Below are 15,008 nucleotides of genomic sequence, written 5' to 3'. Positions count from 1 at the left end.
TAAAATGGCAGTGAAGGCAAACAGGTAAGGAAAAGGAGAAGTCTGGTAGCAAGCAGGGAAAATGAGGCAGTGCTGCTGCTCCTTCTGTGGCTTCAGTGAATTGCCAGTTTACATCTTAGAAACCTTGCAAGACTGCAGTGAAGCATTTAATGTAATACAGAGGGTTCTGAATGCTAGGAGAGAAAAAATCACAATATCTTGAAGAGCAATGTCATTATCTCAAAATTTACAGTGATTAAAATTTTTCCAGGCCTTCTATTTTCTCTTTCTCGTCAGGAGTTCTTTCCCTTCTGACTAATCATTCAAGTCTGTTCTTGAGCAGCTTTATCAAATGAAGGCTGGGTGGCTCTGTAATGAGAACACATCCAATAAAAGTGCTTTCAATTACATTTTAAAACTGCAAAATATCAAATTACTCCTGTATGAGGATACTCCATTGAAAACTCCAGGATTACAAGAGAGGTCATTATGTTTCCCTGTTATATGGCTTTCAATTATAATACCAGGGTGTCACCTTAAATATGATTCATTGAAAATGTTACAGTGAACAAACCAATTCTTCATTTCTAGAGCCCTGCAATCAATGAAAGAATTCACACAAAGAAAGGAACAGTGTAAACTTTAATTTCTTTATTTTGCTCACTATTTGAACCTTAAATATGATTAATTGAAAATGTTACAGTGAACAAACCATTCTTCATTTCTAGAGCCCTGCAATCAATGAAAGAGTTCATACAAAGCAAGGAACAGTGTAAACTTTAATTTCTTTTTTTTGCTCACTATTTGAACCTTTGGATGGTAAAATAGAAATATTTTTTTTTAAATGTGATCGAGTTTCCGCTTCATCTGTGATTTACTGAATTCTAATATTTCTCCTCATTGCAGTTCTATCCATAAGTGCTACTTCCTTTCATCTTTTGGTTCTCTTTCCCCAGCTAACATTGGGCTGGTAGAGAACTGATGGACTTGCAGGAGATCCAAGCTTAGCTTCTTATTTTGTCATTCCCATGATGCCTTTCAGAAATTAATGTTCCAATGTAGTTAAGTTCCATTTGCAAAAGATATTTAGATACTCAGAAAGCAGTGGAGCAGAAGTGCTGAATCACTCGGTCTTAGAAACCTTACCCAAATCTCTCTGTGGTCAAGTTCCCAGTTTCTCAAGCCAGTCTTTCTTAATCACTGGCATTACAGATTTTTCAAAGATGCCATGTCTGGCAAAAATCACTTTTTTTATAAAAAAACACCAAGCCTCAGGCCTTTCCATTCAGCATTAATTTTATCTGCCTAACTATTAATATCACACACCTAGTTGCTTAGGGCAACACAGCAGTTGTGTTCATTAGAATAAGCCATGAGTGCAGTTTCCAAAGCAGGAAAGGTGGGAGTTGTTTCCTGCAGTATCACCTGGAGCACCCCAGTGGGTGGGCATGAGGTCCTCCAGCAGTTTGCTCCCTGGGCACGAGGTGGGTCCTGTCAGGAGTGAAAGGTTTGTACCATGCTCGAGGTTCAGATCATGAGGGGCTGTGAAAGAGAAGCAGGAAAGTGGATTTCATTACCAGGAAACAAAAATCGTGACCGCAGTTCCCAAGTGGAGCCCCAGACCAAACTTAGACCACTCAGTAAAGTGTGTGCATGGAAACAGGAGCAGCAGGATTCCTGGGTGTGGGAATTCGGAGCTCTGCACAGTGCGCAGGTCACTCACAGAGCTCTGTCCATGCCCTCTGGCTTTGGAGCAGGTACCACAGAGCCCAATGGCTCCACCATCATACACAGATGAGGGAATCTCACATTGCAAGCATCAGCTTTGTGCAATTTTAAGAGCATACTTTGCTTTTTCACATTTTTGTGGTATCACGGAACACTATATTCCTGCTGGCAGATGGAATGCGTGGTTTACCAGAACTGAGTTAACTCTCAAAAGCAAATATGTTTTCCTCTCCCCTTGGCAGATCCTGCCTAAGAACAACACGCCTCTCTTTAAGGCTGCACAGGGTCAAAACCTCAGGCATCAGGGCCTATGATTCCTGCACTGCTTGCACACCTGAAAGGGGTATTTCTGTAGCATTTACTCTTCTAGACTGCACGAAAAACATCACATGGTACTGAGATTCCAAACAATTCTTATTTCCTGCCTGATTTGTATTTTACGTTAAGGATTGTTGTCTAATGACTTGCTTTTTGTTGTTCATTGAGCAACTCAGCTTCCAGCTGTGATAACAAAAACATCTGTCCTTTTGCTGCTGCTAACGTGGGAGGCCATATGGGCACTGAGAAATTCACAGTACAAGAGCTGCATGGTAATGATCAGCAACTTTCCTTCTAGCACAAGGGGTTTTGTGATGATACAAAGTGTGATAGAACAGCGCCATAAAATACCAGAAAAATTCAGGTGAGCTCTCTGGAGGTCACCTAGTCAGAGCAGAGCTGGCTGGGTCAGGTTGCTCACAGCCTGGTACAGTCAGAGTCCAGGTAATTATCAAAGGTGCACGAACTGGACTAAAACCGAAGGGGAATAACTCTGTCAGTGCCCCTCAGACCACTTATCCCTATCCAATCAACCCATTAATGTACAGACAGGATTATCAGGCATGACTTCAAATATTTCATGCTCCTTAACGTTTAAAAAAAGCATTTGTGTAGTTCCAGCTATTGATTGCACCAAATGGGGATCATGTCAATATTCATAAGCACCTGAAGGGAGGGTGCAAATTGAAAACAGGGAAAAATGGCATTTTTTAAAGCCAGCATGCCAAAGCTACAAGGAAATTGTGCATGTGCAAAGATATTTACAGTTATGAGTACAAACTAAGTAAAAATGCCTGTGATTGCTCTGACCTTCAACTCATTACATTACTAATTACCTTCATATTCTTCCATATAAAATAAACATTAATTTATTGTTTCAATTATATTTATGCACAAGTGCATCTGAAGTTTGGATAAACATTCATGAATAAATGAAAAACCCAATGAACACCAGACTTTATAAGAAAAACACTGACAGAAAATTTAATTGTAGCTTTGAGAGTGGTTCTGATGCAACATCAGCCCACCTAGCATAAGTTTTAAATTATATTTGATTACAATGATTATAATCTTTTACATGAAGCAATCACTTGACTGACAATGGCATGGAAGAGAGAATAGAAACTTAGCAACATGGCAATTCCTGTTATTATATATGGACCCTTGCAGAAAGCAAAGTCTGCTTGAAAACTTTGCCTTTATTATTTGATGTGAGCTGTAATTCAACTCAGTGAAGGATCCTTTAAGTCCTCTATGTCTGTGATCAAGAGGGGACTTGCGGTGTTCAGGCACCTGTGGATCAAACCCATCATTTCTGAAAGATTTGGAGGGGGTTTTGTGAATGATCCATTAAATGATCCTGAATTTGACATTTTAGACTGACTTTGTTATTTCTCTTCACCTGCCCATGTCTCCTTGCTAGGATTGCCTTGGTGTGCCATGTCCCTCACATAGCTGGTTTGCTGCCAACAGGGAATTCTACAGCATAGGAAAGGATGGATCTGTCATACATAATTTCAGACATTATAAATCCAGCCTTAAAAGGGTTCCTAACTTCGATTTTAAGTGCTTGTCTCCAATTTTCCAAAGTGGTGACTACTTTTGCTACTACAAGTACCACAAGTACTACGCCACCAACTGGTGCAAGCGCTTTTAGCATATGCTACTACTTATAAAATACCTCTAATCCAGAATTTCTCTTCTCTGCTTTTCATGCTGTCTGGACTATTAAGCATAGAGATACCAGCTGCTTAGCTGCTTACAGGTCATATCAGATATCCTTTAAGTGCATTGGGTTCCCAACACTTTTATCTTGGCAGACTGAGTAGTCCAGTTCAGGGCATGTGGGACAGCAGTACAGCTAAATCCCAGTGTGGCTACTTCTTCAAGGCTGACAATTCCCATCTACCCCATTTTCTTGAATCATTAAAACCATGAAAATATAAAAATACCCTGTTTACAACTATGAACTGAGAAACCCACATTATATCACTCTTCTGCTGTGATCTGTTTAGGGGGAAGAATATAAATTAAGCCTATTTATTTGGCTTTAAATTCTTGCGATTTCTTTATGAAGCACCATGAGGTCTGCAGGTCATGAAGGTGTGCCTACATTTTTTTTAGGATTCAGTTAAACTGAGCCAAGAGATATCAAAACCCACCCTCTTTGCCTATAAGATAAAGGTCAAATTGTCATAGTTTAAAGAGTCTCCAGAATACAGAATTTCAACACAGAAACACCAGTAAATAACTATGTTATATTTATAGTTAGATTTATATTTATTCACTGATCAGATTTTCAGTGGAGTCTAAAAAAAAAAGTATAGACACTTGCTATGATAAGAAGCAATTACCACATCACTTTCAGGTTAAATGATTTTATCCAAATGTCAGTAAGAAGTTTACTCAGTTATTTTTATGCCATGTTATTTTTATAAACATGGCCATGGATTATTCAGCACACATACAGAAACAGATACATTGAGCACTTACTTACCAGATTGTATAGCACTGCAGAAAATCAGATGGAGTATCAGCTTAATTCAAATTCTTTCAAAGTACATCAAGACTAACAAAATCATTCTCCTTTTCCCATTAATATAATATTCCTTTTTCTCCTCCTGAGCTTGACAGTTTTCCATGATAAAAGAGATCGTTCAAGCAAATAAAACATACTTTTTTATGCAATTAACAGGGCCAAGAATTTTCTAACAAAGCTACAAAAATCAATTAGTGATAAAGAAAATGTTTTGTCCCACTCAGATTTTCTTCTCAAACACACTTCAGTTTCATGCCCTTCTGTCCCATAGATGTGTGTGAGCTGTTCAGGCTGTTTAAAATTAAGGAGCTTCCTCACAGCCACAGAGTGAAATGTGTGCAACAAGGGCCTCATGTGGGAAAGTAGAGCTAGGTCTGCATAGCATTATGTGAATGCACAATAGAACTTGGGAAATATGGTTTCTAATATTCAGTTTCTGCTATTCTTATCCTGAGGATGATAGCAACCAAAGAATACAGGTTTTTCAGCAAAGTTAAAAGTAAAAACAAAATGAGAGGCCAGTACTACCCAGCTGGGAGGTCGAGGAACAGAAACTCAGTGTGGCCTTGTCCTTCCTGCCTTTGGAATGAGCCGCTCTGTCTCCTGGGAGCTGAGGGCTGCTGCAAAGCACCCTCCTGTGCTGAGGGTTGTAGGAACAGACACACTGCCTTGCATGCTGCTTTCCACCAGCTTTGTTTCCTGGCTCCTTCTCTGGAAACTGCCCAGCTGCTTTGTATGTGGGCCCTACAGGAAATTTTCCCAGACTCAAACAGAGGTTTTGCTTTTGAGAAAGTTGAGTTACTGCAGAGATAACAGGCACAAAGAGGGGAGCAAGGATAGAGATGTTCTGTGACAGCAAAGATATTCTCTGATACCAAGTGTTTCCAACCTGTCTGTTATATTCAGCAGCCAAGTTCCCACTGCCTTGGAATTACCAATTAAAACTCACTTTTATTAATGAATCCTCTCAAAAACACGTGACAGCAAATGTCCCACACTTATATCTAGTCAGATAAACAAAATGATAAGCAGTGCAAAATAAATACTTTTTTCACGACACCAAGACGAATTTCTCCCTCAAGTGGGGAAACCAGCCAGCTGCCTTTGGGTGAGTAAGTTACAGTGATTGTACTGCTCATGGAACTGAGCATCTGCTCCAGCTTCTTCCTGTGCTCAGACACCAAACAAGTCAAAGCACTGTGGTAAAATCTGTCTTGGATATCGAATACTCTGTACACAACACAGCAGGCAGCTCCCCTGGTGTGACTCCCCTCTCTTATTCCCTTCCCGCCCACCCAAAAAGGGACAGTGTTAGTTTTAAATAACTTATTTCATTTGGTGTATTCAAGTGGTTTTTGACTTTATGTACAATTCAGAGCAATTTAAATCTGTGTGTCCTGCTTTAGTCTGCAAACATTTGCTGTTCAGGTATGCTTAGGAGTGCTGGAAGAGCACAGGCTCCAGAGCCTCCTGCTGTATCCCATGAGCTGATTGTCCATGAAATCCCTCCCAACACTGCTGAGACAGACTTTTGCTCACTTTGTGAGGCAGCATCAGTGTCACTTGCTAAAAATGATGAGTAATGAATTGTCAATAATGTAGATGTTTCCTGCTGGCAGCACAATGACAGGGAGCCCTCACATCCCATTCCTTTCTCTGTTAGAACTATTCCAAGCTTAGCCCGCTATAATATGACCAGTTTACTGACTGCTCACCATATGCTGAGTTTAGAAGCAGTGAGGCCTTCCTGAGGGATTCAGTTCATATAATGTGTTTGGAGAATGTGAGATTAACATAAAAAGTGAGCTCTCTGCTATGAGATCAGATGCTGGCAGTGACAGCTTCTAAAGGTGCTGTCTTCTGGAGGTGGCATTTCAAATAGGAGCTCATTGAAAATGAAATGCACAAAGGTTTGCTGAAAAAATAAATCCAATTTAAATTTTACATCCTCGTGCACTCTGTGCTTTTTTTGAAATCTTCAGTGATGTATTTATACCTGCAGATGAAAATACAGCTGATTTGTCACAAAATCATTAATGAATATCCAACACCAAGTGCTCTGCCTGTATAAAACTGGTCAGCTGGCATGTGAGCACATGAGATGGATTTTCACTTGAGTAGCTTCAAAAATATTTGGGAATGCGTTTTCCTTTTTCTCTTCCAAGTTCTCTCTTCCTGCAGCTTTTTGTTGCTTGTGAGCTGCACAGACCCAAAAGCTGATTAAACACCATGAGTCAGAGCATTCCTTTCAGGATTTCTTAACCAAGAATCAACAATGGAGAAAATCATTTGCATAGGTTTTTTAGTCTATAAAACATCATATTCTGTTCCTTTGAATTCTGAAACACAAAGAGAGAGAATTTTAATTCACCTGCAAGGTCCTGTCCTTTGAGCTTGTTTAGGTAAATTGACTTTGTGTAATGAAATTTTCATTGCTTCCTGGGAATAAACAGAACAGTATGTTTTTAAAAGCATTGCCTACATCAGAATTGCTCCATTTCTCATTACAGACTATATCAAGGAGCAGTATTACAAACCAAGTAAACATCAGATAACCAGGACAGCATTTTAAAGGGTAGCTCTTAGAGATGAATTTATGTCCAGTGGGAAGGGCTGCCTGAGTAGAACCCCCAGTTTGGAAGGGTGGGAGTCAGGCACACAGCAGCCTGTCCATTCCAACCCTAACCCTCTCCTCTGCGCAGCAATGCCCAGTCAGTGGAGCCATCTCCTGCTGCAGCAAGGCTCCCAGCACTGTTCCACACACACCAGGGAGAAGAGGAGAGTGGCAGGTGGGGCTCTCAAAGTCCTTTTCCTGGACAGATCCAGCAGCACCTCCTGCTGAGCGAGATCAAGGGAATGTTTCAGGCAATCCTGGGTTTTTGTGTAGCCCTGCCCTGGTGCTGCTGCTCTGCATCCCTGGTGAGTTGCTGCTACAGCTCTGAGCACTTCAGAACTGCAAAGCACTGGTGATAATGGCACTCAGTGCTGCAAAAAGCTCTGCCTCCCACTGCATTTCTACATATTAAAAAGGAAGGGGGCAAAAGGCCCCCCACAAACACCAGGCTCCAGCATTAGGTCTGAATCATTAATGAGAAGCAGCAGATTCATTTTCTCCTTAAGTGCAAAATTTATTGCAGCCTGAACTGCTGTACCTTGGGCTGGTGCATGCACAGTGCTCTGTTGATTTCTGTCTGGGTCACTGATTTTCCCTGGAAGATTGAATGCCATTTGATAGGTGAATTTGTGGGTTCTGGATACACTCTCAGCTGTAGAGGTAGAGGACAATGGCCATTATTTCTCAGTCCCTTTTCCCCTGGTGGCCCATTTGCAGTTACGTGCTTGGTTTCAGGGTGAACCTGTTCATGCTGGATTCCTTCCTGTGGGACAGCAGCAGATGAGGACATGGTCTCATCTGCTGTCTTTTCCAGCCCTTCCCTAAGGAATATAATGGCTACATATGGTTTTGTGAGACTTACTCCTCAGTCCATATGGAGAAATTTCTGAGCATGTGTGTACAAACAAAACCACACTTTCCTCAGGGCTGTGAGGGAGACTTTTCAGGATAACTGCCTGTCCAGGTCTCACTTCTTTGCCAAAACAGGTGTTATCATGTGCATTTCCTGCAGCAGGTTTTTCTTTTAACAGCATTTCACTCCCTCTCCGAGTGAGTGCCTCCACATTCATTAAATAGAGTTTCAATATCTCAATATCATGTAAACTTAAAGCAAACAAACAACAAACCTCATGCATTTTCTCATGGTAGTCTTTGGTTCAGAAAGCAGAGTGGCCCAGGGATTCTGCCAACATCTCCATAGTTCACTGTGCATCCCAGTGATCAAAGGAAGCAGCTCTTGTTCTCTCAGTGTTAAAGGTAAGGTTGGTTTGATTACAATAGATTTGCTTCCAGAAAAAGTGAAAATCCAGTGAAGTATTTCACACAGACAAGATTCATCAGCCTGGGAAGATCTCATTCTGCTTCTTTGCACTGCATAATATTTACCTTACTTTTTACAGTTGAATGCTATCTAATAGACTCTGTTTAAATGAAAATAGTGCCAATTATTCAATATATTAACAGCATTACACTAGTCCATGGGAAATAACCAAGAATAATTTATGCTGGACAGAACTTTGCAGAAGTTGGTGAAGCCAGTATTTTCCTTGAAAAGCAAGAAAGATAAAGCCAATGATAATATTTACATTATTAAAAACTTACTCTTGTTTTCTACAAGCACAGCGTAGGTGTATGACATTAAGACTATTTCTCCTGCATGAAAACCTGGAACTCATATACATTTGTTTTATTATGATTAGAAAAGTGAAAATGAAGTGAGGCAAGTAAATGTCCTGCTTGTTTCTCACAGCTCACTGTGCAGACAAGACAAGCTGCAGTTTGCAGCACTTGGTCTCTCTTTCACACCCTTGTCTTTAATTGTGTCTCATTAAATGGCAATGCAACACTGAACTGGCACCGTGCACGAGTGCTCCTCTATCACCTGCTTGGGCTGATCCTCTGTACCTAAACTGTCTAAACCCTGCCAGTGCTCTCCAGCAAACACAGCCAGCAGGAATGCTCCAAGGCTGATCAGGATTTCAGATATGCAGGTGTAGCTCATGTGTCCACTCTGAGAACAGGCACCAAATCATCCTTTGTTTTCTTCAGTACTTATATTAATACTGCTCAAAGGAATTGAGCATTCAGGTATAGGGTCTTCTAAAAATTAACAGTGATTCTAATCCTGTTGCTTTTATTTCATGTACTAAATAGTAAATTGCTTTTGACTTTTATTGCCCAATGAATTATTCACTTCAAGTCAGAAAGGCAATTTTATAGTGTCTCATAAAAAGCATTTTAAACACGATGGTTATTATACACTTTCTGTCTCTACCACAGATTGTTTGGAGTATTTTAACTGTGATAGGAGATTTTAAATATTGAACATATGGGTGCCAGTGAATATTTCAGAAAACACAGACAAGCTTTTCTGGCTTCACAGTTTGTATTATTAAACTGTCATAAAGTGGGAAAAAGCCTCTCCTGTCATGAGACTCTGTCAAAGAGAGAGCACAGAAGTGACTTTGAAGAGAACCTGCAATTGTAAAGGTCTGAAAGAAGGCAAGGAAGAAAGAGAATAAGAAACATGAACATAATGGAACAAAAAGATACAAAGCTGGCTGGGATATTGAAAAAGGGGTTTGTGTTTCATGGAGTCACAGTTCTGAGCTGTAAGACTGCCTTGGCAGATGAATGGCACAGGTTAGAGAGCTCTCTGTGCATCTGTCAAGCTGTAGGATTTAAGCTGGGATTCCAGCAAGTGTTTCAATCAGATAGGGAAATTTAAGGGGGAATACTGACTGCAGAGCCTCACTGTTAGGCAGATAGGTGATCTTATGTCAAAGTGCAGTTCTCAGTTTGAGGGAAATTAATGTTATCTGATACCTCCCAGACCTGTGGGTTTAGGGTATTTTTCCTTTAAATAATAAAAAGATTTATAATTAAAATAATTAAAATAATAAATTTAAAACTAAAATTTTATTTTCATATGACTCTGTGAGACTCAGGAATTCCAGGCAGCCGTGACCCATTCAAAGTCCTCCTATCTTAACAGCAAGTACTTCCCTTGTGTAGGCTGTCCCAGGAAGACGTGATGTTTTCCACTATCTGACACCGAGGTAATCATTTTGGGGGGAAAGGTTTTATCAAGAAGCTGACAGTATGGAACTGGATGTATTCACAGATCAGGGAAATTGATAACAAGGGTTAACCATGGATCTAGGAATGTAAAAAAAACCCTTTCGTTGTTGAAATTTCCTAATCAGCAAAACTTTACTTTGCCAATATGGATAAAAAAAAATTAGATACCTAAAGAGAAACAAGTCTTAGGAATTAGCAGAAACACACAAATATTTAAAGCATGCCTGCACTGTAGAACTGTGTTGCAATAACCTTTCTGAAGGTACTGACACATTTGCTGCTACACATTGTACCAGGTACAGGCTTCTTTTCATGCTAATCTGGCAAATCCCCTTGATCTAGAAAAGATGAAAGACATTGCAGGGGCTATCTTTTACTTTCATCTTCTCTGTCTATTACCCAGGTCTTTACCTTATAAGTCACCTTTGTCTCACCTGCTTCCTACCCCATAACTTTCCTTTTGAAAGAGCACATTAACACAGTAAGGAGATGCACAAATTACCTCTTCTTACACAAAAATTATGACAGTCTCTGGAGTACAAGAAGGATGCTTGTCATTTATCTGCTGTTTAGACATGCTTAAGTGGGCATACTCCTCAGTGTCCTGGAGAGTCATTTTAAGGTCAATACTGTGTCTAAATACTACAATTCAGCCCAAGTTTAACTGACCAAAAAAAGATGGAGGCTTCCCCATTAAGGTTAAAGATGAAATAGCAATTTTCCTACATATACTAATGTCCTAGGGTGACGTTATGATGCTTGTATCCCCATTCATGTGCTCTGTTAATGTTGGATATTATGTTCTGTACCTTTAAGACCGGCTCTGAAGAGGGAAAGTTTTGTTTTGGTTTTCTTATCAGCCTGGTGGGACACAGAGACTGCAGCTTTTGCTTTTTCTGCTTTTGCTTTTCACTTTGCTCTCTCTCGCTCTTGCTTGCTTTGCTTCTGCTTGCTTTTGCTCATTAGCTAGTTTAGCTAAACTGTCCGAATTTCTTCCTGGACTGTTTCTCCTTTCCTTTTACTGACCATTTCAAACCTGCCCTGGACTGGGACCTGGGAAACACCGAGGGTTTGCACCCTGTGGCCTGCAGCAGCTGCCCCAGCGCTGGAGGGACTGAGAACAGAGCGACCACCCCCAAGAGAGACTTTCTGAATTTTTCGTCTTTTTCAGAGCGGTGTCATCTGGTATTGTTCATTTTGTGTGCTGGGGGGTGCTGTGCCTATTAAATAAACAGGTTCGTTCCACTCCTCTCCGAGGAATCCTTCCCGAACCGGTTGGGGGGAGGGGCTGTGTGGGTTTGCTGTCTGGAGGGGCCCTAATTTGGAAATTCTCCTCCAAATTTGCCCTAAACCACGACAACTAATCATCCAATGTGTCTCTGTTCCCTTGAGGTCCAACCCTTCTTTAAAATCTACAAGAGAGGATTGCCTTTGCTTTTATGCTCCAGAAGTTTTCCATGCAGAAAATAATATCCCATGTATAGAGAAATATCCCATAAATAGAGAAAAGGGAAGTCCCCTCACAGAAAGAATTATAAAAAGCCAACTAAATTCCAACAGATCACAGGCTATTTTTCCCTGTAACAAGTTTCCACAGTTATTCTTGTCTCCTACAATATGCCAGTTCAATGGGCTTCTTGTACACTTTGTTCCTTTCTGTGCAAGTAATTCATGTTTCCCTGGATCTCATTGAAGGACTCCCAGGAGCAGACCTACATCTTGTGAGTGTGCAGATACATGTGTAAGAAACAGTTCTCCCAACAAAGACTGGTTTTTTAGTTGTGGCTTAACCAAAGACTCACCAGAAATGTGCAGATTTACCTAAATGCAAACATTTCCCCTCCACCCAGATTTTCCACATCTACACAGCAGTTATCTTTCTAGTGAAGTTGTGTTATTTTCCTCATGAAGTCCTCAAAGCAAGTGCTTTGTATAAGAAAAGGTAAGGAAATTTATACTGCAGACTGATTACTGATTTACTTTGCTTCTTTGTGGGAAAAGGATGGAATTGATGTTACCTAAAGTTTCTGAGGTCAAACTTAATCCATTAAAACATTTCCATCAGGGACAGACTCCATGCTAACTAAATGATGAGTGAGTAAAAACAGGAATCATGAAGAGTTGGGAGTTTCACTTGTGCACTAATCTTTATTCATGACTTCTATTTAATTTCACTGTGAATACTCCAAATATTAAGAACTGCCTTTCCAAGTAGGAAGCAGGACTGGAAACCGGTGCCATCGGTGAAAGAATTTTCTAGCAGCTCTGCTTCCTCTTGAAAATGAAGCAGAATAAGTGAGGAGTAAAGTGATGATGGTCCTTATCCAGGGGGCATTTTCTTTTTTCATGGAGCCTTTTATCACATGATATAATTACATAGAGAAGCTGGAACAAGCAAAAGCAAATGCTAAATATCTGAGTTCATGTATCAAAAGGCAACCTCCTAATGATGTTAAATAGAGGATACTGTTTAAACAAAGCAGGACCTGGGGATTTTTAGAAAAAGACTTACATTAAATCAGAAGTCAAACAATGCCCTTGAACGACAATTTTTCATTGTCATGAATCAGGAGTAGGAAAACATTTCCCGGTAATAAAGGATGATGCAAAATGGATTTTCCTGTCATGGTGCTAAATTTTACTGTCAATAGGATTGGATGTTAAAAACATGAGGTGTTTCCTTCTGAGTTCTAAACAGTTTTAAAAGAATAAAAATTGCCACAAAGATGCAAAGGAGAAGCTAGAATACAAAGCAGTGCAGGTGACTGTATTAAAATAGAAAAGCAGCTTACTCTGGACAATGAAATGGAGGAGGATCTGTTTTGCTGAGAAAGCTTTTTTGGTTTCCAGCCAGATGAAAGATTTTGCAGGAAAGAAAAAAAAGGCCATGTACACAAAACCCTCTGCCTTTCCTGCTCTATGAAGTAGCAGCTTGAGTGAAGTCTGAGGGACCTGGGGCAGTTGTTAAACAGCAGTTCCTCCCTTCCCTGGCTCAGTGTGAGATGCCAAGTAGCTGCATGGCCCCAGATTTGGACAGACAAGAGGAAAAGGCAAAAATAACTTCCAGTAGTAAAAAAATGATTTTTGTGATCTGTCAGCAGACACAGATTTAGAAACCAAACTGTAAGTAACTATATCTATAAAAAAATTATATATGTATTTATGAGTTTATATAATAGTTTATATAATAGTTGTATCACAATTTCTTTCCCCTGTGGTTTTTTCCTCTCTTCCCATATGATTGGAAGCCCCAAGCTGAGGCATTTCAATCAGCTTCCTCTGGAGTCCCTCTATAGCCAGTGGAGGAAAAAAGGACCTCTAGAGAGCACTGCAGCACATAAATTCTGAATCACCTTCAGCAGGGCTCTCTCCCTTCTCTCTCAGCTCTCAGGAGAGCCCTGGAATGTTCTCAGTTAAATGGGAAAAAAGGTAGATCCACATTCCTGGTGTGAGGCAGCAAATAGGCCTCCATTGCTTTAAAGATATGAGGCACCTGTCTGAAGCTGCTGGAAAAGAATTCCTTGTTTCAATGATTTCCCTGATTAATTTTCTTTTTTTTTTTTTCCCATAATTAACTACAAACTAGACACATTTACTTGATTTAATATAGCATCACCAGAATTCAGATCTCCTGGCATTTTGAGCTGACCGGGTTCTTTTCAACTTTAAAGAAGTGGAATGAGTTTTCAAATATTCAAGTTGCACAAACAATTTTTCATGTTCATTTATAAAATCAGAAACTTATACCAGACTGTTGATCCAAAAGCTACAGTTGCTAAATAATACTGTTGCAAAATACCAAGTTGAAAGATATGGTCATGAAAATTGTCTTTATGCCTCTACTGGTAAGAAACAAAATACAAAGTTTTCTATTTTATGCCAATGTCTTTACAACACAGTGTGCTTGAAGAAGTGTATTTTTGCTTTATTAGCTGGTTTTTCAATGGAATCAAGAGTATGATGAACAAGTCTCTTCAAAGAATGATGTCCTGATTTTATCTATTTTTCTAAAAGTTGCTTCAAAGAATTTTAGGCACTTCACAAACTCCAGGCCAAAAAATTCAATACCAATGAATTGGTAATATGATCCTTTTCAGAGGCAATTAAATTTTCTTGACTCTAAAATTATTACAGTTAAGATGAACCTTTAATTTTCATTCCCTGCCCATGCACATTATCCTTTAACACAAAATTAATTTTTCCTCTATTTTTGTGTGCTAAAGTTTCCTTCCCACAAATCAAACCTCCCTTTCACTTCCCATGGAAAAACACTGAACTTGGTAACGTTTCTGCAAGATTTATCCCCAACACCTTCTGGAATGTTTAATCAAAGGTACCAATAGATACCACTTCTGTTTCTTTTAAAATAGCCCATCAGTTTACAAATAAGTGACATTTCAAATACTTTGTGCTACTTTCAGCAGTGTTCTACTCCAGCAAGCAAAATGAGACATGACACAAGCAGTGTAACTCCATTAAATGAAAAACATTTCCCGTGTTCCTGAACTCTGAAGTTATGTTAAAAGACAGAAAGACAGAAAGAATTCTATTTGCATTTTGTTTCCACAATCCAGGTCTATACATTGCAGGTGCCTAAATGACATCCAGGAAAAAAAAAAGAAAAATAATTCCGGGCACAATAGTTTATCCTCAATAAGGAGAAGTCAAATGTTGCAGTAAAAAGCTTCTAGAAAATCAGTGAAAGAGTAAACTTAATGCCTAATAGAAGCAAGAAAATGTAGCCCTAGC

General features: G+C 39.7%; 1 long non-coding RNA gene across 2 annotated transcripts; it reads right to left on the bottom strand.

Moving 5' to 3' along the window:
- Window positions 1-222: 222 nt before the first annotated feature.
- LOC118686373 (uncharacterized) lies at window positions 223-5,026 on the bottom strand. Of its 2 annotated transcripts, XR_004980153.1 has the most exons (3): window positions 4,523-5,026; window positions 1,306-1,521; window positions 223-348 (listed from the first exon to the last, which is right to left on the bottom strand). It is a non-coding gene; the product is annotated as an uncharacterized LOC118686373 (long non-coding RNA). The 2 variants fall into 2 exon arrangements; XR_004980152.2 differs by lacking the exon at window positions 223-348 and having other exon boundaries at window positions 616-1,521.
- Between the last annotated feature and the right edge of the window lie 9,982 nt (window positions 5,027-15,008).

The sequence above is a fragment of the Molothrus ater genome, chromosome 4 (assembly GCF_012460135.2).
Source record: "Molothrus ater isolate BHLD 08-10-18 breed brown headed cowbird chromosome 4, BPBGC_Mater_1.1, whole genome shotgun sequence".
In the NCBI taxonomy this organism is placed as follows: domain Eukaryota; kingdom Metazoa; phylum Chordata; class Aves; order Passeriformes; family Icteridae; genus Molothrus; species Molothrus ater.
Note: the sequence above shows the minus strand (reverse complement) of the source record. Positions and strands in the feature narration are given on the sequence as shown.